We start from the raw sequence: 6,281 nt of genomic DNA, 5'->3' as shown, positions 1-6,281 counted from the left end.
TTCAGGAGCATTTTAACTCCCATGTTTAATTCATTGTGAAACAGATACTCACAATTTTCTCAAAGAACATGATTATCCATGGGCAATAATGAAAGCAGTGCCCATGATAGGCTTGGGACACCGCTAAACCAGTCTTATCTTCCACTCAGTTAGAAAACAATATTGCTTTGTTGTTATTTTCTTAAAACAGTGGTAAATATTTGCATAGAGTTATTTTAAATAGAGTCTGTAGTTGTTTCCTAAGGCTGAGGCAGCTAAGCGCCACAGACTTGGTGGCTTAGAACAACAGCAATTTTTTCTGTCTCTGTTCTGGAGCCTGTGAGTGTGAACATCATGCGTTGACCGGGCCACACCTCTTCCGGGGCTCCAGGCTACTGTTCATTTCTTCCTCCTGGTTTCTGGGGGCTCCTAGAATACCAAAGAAGTCTTTGATATTCTTTAGCTTCCCCCCCGCCCCCACGCCTCACCCAATTATATCTTTTCCTAACTTTTATAAGGTCAGCATTTTTAATTGAATATATCAGGGTAACATTGTTTGATAAACCGGTTTCAGATACAACGTTCTACCACACACACTGCACCCTGCACTCATCACCCAAAGTCAAGTCTCTTCCCATCCCATTGATCCCCCCTTTGCCCTCTCTCTTCTGCCCGCCTTTCCCTCTGGCCATCATCATACTGTTGTCTGTCTCTATGCATGATTCATGTATATATATATTTAATTTATTTTTGCTTAATCTTGTATCTCTTAATCTTTGTCTCTGTATGGCCTTCTCTCTGTGTCTCTCTGTCTTCACACAGCCTCCTCGTTGTGTGTCTGTGTCCAAATTTCCCTTTTTTTATAAGGACACTGGTCACTGGTTTAGGACTACCCTAATACATTATGACATCATCTTAATTATATCTGCAAAAACCCTATTTCCAAATAAGGTCATATCTGAAGTTCCAGGTGGCCGTGAATTTGCAGAGATGCCACTCAGCCCCGGTGCAGTCACTATTTGACTGGCTCAGCTTCTCCATCCATAAAATGGGAACCACAGCACTTGCTCATGTTTGGTTTTAGTGTAATGGATAAGTTATGAGTCATGCTTCAATAAGGCTCATTCTTTGAGCCTTCCTCCTGAGATCTAGCAAGGCTGGAATCTAAGCTGCTTTGGGGATTATTTTTATGCAAACTGAAAATTACTAAGCAAGGAGCCTTTTTTTTGTTTTTGTTTTTCCTTAATCTCTTTTGACTAGCATTTCCTGGAACACTCATGGGGAAGCATCTATTTAATAATCAGGCCTATGTGTCAAGTAGAAATAATGAAACTAGAGATGCGATTTCTGTGGTCTATTTGGGTCCTGCTCCCCACCCTGCAAATTCATCTGTTGAAATTCTAACCCCCAACGGGTTGGTTGTAGGAGGTGGGGCCTTAGGTAGATGCTTAGAGCATGATGGTGCAGCCCTCACCAATGGGATCAGTCCCCTTGTAAAAGAGACCCCAGAGCATTAGCTCCACCTCTCCGCCATGCAGGGATTCAGTGAGAAACTGGCACTCCACAACCCCGAAGGGGGTTTTCCCTGGCCTCTGACCATGCTGGTACCTTGATCTTGGACTGTCAGCCTCGAGAACATTGAAAAAGAAATTCATATTGCCCAGTCTGTGATACTGTCTTACAGCAGCCTGAACAGACTAAAACGGTAAGTAAAATTCTTGTCTCCGAGTCTTTGTCCTTTACTGCGCCACAGAAGCCACTGAACCCTGCATGAGTCTTTGCCCTCAGGAGGGCTGTTTTGGGATTCCTACAGTGCGGCTTGAATTTTCATTAGTGGTTGGATAAAAGCCTCCTTTCTTTGACAACATTAAAAGACCCACGATGCAGATGACAGCTAGTGGTGGTGTGGGGGTCAGTGAGGGGGTGGAGGGACTGAGCAAAAAGGAAAACGGATTCATGGACATGAACAACAGTGTGGTGATTGCTACGGGGGAGGGTGGTATAAGGGGACTAAATGGTAATGGAAAAAATACAATACAGATTAAATAAAAATAAATAAATAGAAGACTGAGGATGACTTTGGAGATGGCCGCAAAGGACAATCATAAAAGATGTGAGGATCTCATGAACACACGGCAGGGAATGGGGCTCCTAGCCTGGAGCACAAACCCAGGCATCCATTACACTAAAATCGCCGTCCCAGAGGAGGAGACTGGCTTCCAGAATGCCTGTGCGGAACTCTGCTGATGTGTTCCCTTGTGCAAATGGCAAAAATTATTAAAAAGCAACCAGTTAGAGCCTCAGAAAATGGTCCTAAGGCCAAGCAGTGAGGGAAACTGTACAAAAAATTGGTAAAGAGAGCCTGCGGCATTTGAAACAGGATTGTTCTCTCCCTATTCCCTCCAGCTCAGCAAGGTAAGGCCCCCACTCCCTACTAGCAGTTGAGAACAAAGGGCTCCCTCACCCTCAGCTCCCAAGTGAGGGTCCTTCTTCCCCAGAGGAGCAGGACTTCAGTGTTCCCCCTTCCCCCGACTACCTGTTGCTGAGGCTTAGCTGTGGGCAAGTGTGGTTGGAAGGTGGGGGCTCCCTTTTGCCCCACTCTAGCTGATGGAGTGAAGATTCTACCTCGGGTAAAGCGCACTGGGAACCCTGGGCCTCCCTCCCTCCCCCGCCCTGGCTGATGAGGCGGTAGCTCCTCACTGGGAGAGGCAAGCCCCCAGGACCTCATGCTGAGGCCACCCTGCCTTGTGCAGACCACCTTGCCTTGTGCAGTTGGCAACTAGAACAGGAATGTGGCTCAGAGAGAAGCTGGCTGGCGTGCCTTTCCCAGTTCCAGAGCCCTTGGTCCAAGCAGGATGTAAAAACAGCTCCTAATCTCTTCTCAAAGAAATTGATTTCATTTACAACAGAGGGTGAAAGAGTTCAAATGCAAGGACACTCTCAAGAGCAGTGGAGGTTGTGGTCAAAGGCAGTGGAGAGGTGATTCATAGATTCAGTGGACAAGCTTGGGTTTTAAAAAATTCAGCCTGGGCTGTATGCAGGCTGGCTAGTTTTCAGGAGAGAGCTAAGGAATTAGACAGCTGGGAGAAGCTCACCTGAGGTCAGAACAAATCTCAAACGCTTAAGAAACTATTCCTTCAAAGGATCCCCAATTTGACTGGGTTCCTTTGTAGAGTAATTTATGCCCTGGGGCACTGTCGACAATAGAGCAATCAGCTGGAAGTTAGTACCAGTTTTTTAGCTGGTTGTCATCAGTGGAAGAAGAAGAAACCCCTGCCAATATCACAGTCAAACCAGGGTGACTATAGGCAAAAAACAAAAAAACTGTGCCTCTTTGAGAAGCAACATCAGAGGCTTAAGTGTGTGTGTGCATGTGTGACTTCAATAAAATAATACAGTCAATTGCTAAATTTAAACAAGTAAATAAGTGGTATGCCAGTATCCAGAGTTGCTACAATGTTGTCTAAGATGTTCATTTCCCAACAAAAGGAATGCAGTGAAACAGGGAAGTATGACCCGTGCACCAGGAATAAGTAGGCAACAGAAACTGTCTGTGAGAGCAACTAGATGTTGAATTTAACAAAGACAAGACTTCAAAATGGCCACTGTAAATACGGTCATGGAACAGAAGTGTGGTTAAAGTACTAAAGGAAGGTATGATGACGATATTGCATTAAATAGTATCAATGAAGAGAGAAAATTATTAAAAAGAAGCAAATGGAAGTTCTGGAGTTTAAAAATACAATAATCGAAATAAAATATTTTAAGAGAATGAGAAGGCAAACCACTGACTGGGAGCAAATATTTGCAGAAGACACCTCTGATAAAGGACAATTACCTAAGAACACAAGTTCTTAAGAAACACAAGGACATAAGAAAATGAGCACCCCGATTTTAAAAAGGGTAAAACATCTGAACAGACACCGCATCAAAGAAGAAATGCAGATGGTAAATAAGCATATGAAAAGATGATTTTCACAACATGCCACCAGGGAAATGCAAATTAAAACAACACAACACTACCACACAACTATCAGAATGGCCAAAACTTGGAACGCCAGTAACACCAAATGCTGATGAAGAGGCGGAGCAACCGGAACTCCCATTCATTGCTGGTGGGAACGCAAAACGGAACAGCCAGTTGGGAAGACAGTTTGGCAGTTCCCTGCCGAACTAAATATACTCTCACCATACGATCCAGCACTTGCACTCCTTGGTATTTACCCAAATGTGTCGAAACCTCATGTCTATTTAAAAACCTGCACACAAATGTTTACAGTAGGTTTATTCACAATTGCCCACATTTGTAAGCAAACAAGAAGTCCTTCAGCAGGTGAATGGATAAATGGCGACACATCCAGACAATAGAATATTATTTAACACTAAAACGAATGAGGTACTGAGCCATAAAAGACATGGAAAATTTTTAAATACATACAACTAAATAAACCAATGTGAGAGACTATATACTGTGTGATTCCAACCATGCGACATTCTGAAAAAAAAGAAAATCAGAGAGAAATGAAAAGATAAGCCATTCCCAAGGGTTAGGCAGGAGAGAAAAATGAATAGGCAGATCAGAGAAGATTTTAGAGCAGTATTATTTTGTGTGATACTATTATGCGGATACATATTATTATGCCTTTGTACATACCTATAGAAAGTACACCACCAAGAGTAAACCTAGTGTAAGCTATGGACTCAGGTGATGATGATGTGTTAATGTAGGTTCATTGCTTGTAGCAAATGTACAGGATGTACTAACTAACTACCAGCATCTTGTACTAACATTTAGTACAGGATGCTGGTAGTCGGTAAGGCTGTGCTTGTGTTGGGACAGGGAATTATATGGACACTGCCTGTACTCTCTGCTCAATTTTTCTGTGAATTTAAAACTTCTCTAAAAAGTCATTAAAAAAATCAACCCACAGAAGAAAAAAATGAGTGAACTTGAAGATAACAATATAAATGATGCCAACTGAAGCACAGATAGAAAAAAAATGTAGAAAATAAACAGAGCTTCCGAGAAAGAGGGGAGGGACACCAACAATTATGTCAACATACATCATAGGACTACTGGAAGTGGAGGAGAGAAAGCAGAAAAAAATAATAAAATTAAAAAGAAACTCCCCAAATTTTTTGAAAAACAATAACCTACACATCCAGGAAATTCAATGAACTCTAAATAGTATAAATGCAAAGAGATCCATGAATGGACACATCATGATAAAAATGATGAATGTCAAAGACAAGATAAAATCTTTTTTTTAATATATTTTATTGATTATGCCATTACAGTTGTTCTATTCCCCCCTTCATTCCCCTCCACCCTGCATACTCTCTCCCCCACCATTCCCCCCCTTTAGTTTATGACCATGTGTCTCAAGTTCTTTAGATTCTATATTTCCAATACTATTCTTGCCCTCCCCGCTATCTATTTTCTACCTACCATCTATGCTACTTATTTTCTGTACCTTCTCCCCTCTTCTCCTTCTTCTACTCCCCTGTTGCTAACCCTCCATGTGATCTTCATTTCTATGGTTGTGTTCCTGATCTAGCTATCCTCTTAGTTTGCTTTTGTTTTAGGTGTGGTTGTTAGTAACTGTGAGTTTGCTGTCCTTTCACTGTTCATCATTTTTATCTTCTTTTTCTTAGGTAAGTCCCTTTAACATTTCATATAATAAGGGCTTGGTGATGATGAACTCCTTGAATTTGGTCTTATCTGAGAAGCACTTTATGTGGCCTTCCATTCTAAATGAAAGCTTTGCTGGATAGATCAGTCTTGTATGTAGGTCTTTGGATTTCATGACTTGGAATACTTCTTTCCAGCCCCTTCTTGCCTGTAAGGTCTCTTTTGAGAAATCCGCTGACAGTCTGATGGGAACTCCTTTGTAGGTGACAGTCCCCTTATCTCTTGCTGCTTCTAGGATTCTCTCCTTCATTTAAATCTTGGCTAATGTAATGATGATGTGCCTTGGTGTGTTCCTTCTTGGGTCCAACTTCTCTGGGACTCTGAGCTTCCTGGATTTCCTGGAAGTCTATTTCCTTTGCCAGATTGGGGAAGTTTTCCTTTATTATTTGTTCAAATAAGTTTTCCACTCGTGGCTGTTCCTCTTCCACTTCTGGCACCCCCATAATTAGGATGTTGGAACGTTTAAAGATGTCCTGGAGGTTCCTAAGCCTCTCCTGATTTTTTTGATTTCTTGTTTCTACATTCTTTTCTGTTTGGTCATTTGTTTCCTCTTTCTGGTCCACTCCTTTGATTTGAGTTCCAGTTTCCTTTCCATTACTATTGGTTTCCT

This window comes from Artibeus jamaicensis, unplaced genomic scaffold (genome assembly GCF_021234435.1).
Source record: "Artibeus jamaicensis isolate MK-2021 breed Jamaican fruit bat unplaced genomic scaffold, CSHL_Jam_final contig_490, whole genome shotgun sequence".
Lineage (NCBI taxonomy): Eukaryota > Metazoa > Chordata > Mammalia > Chiroptera > Phyllostomidae > Artibeus > Artibeus jamaicensis.
Note: the sequence above shows the minus strand (reverse complement) of the source record.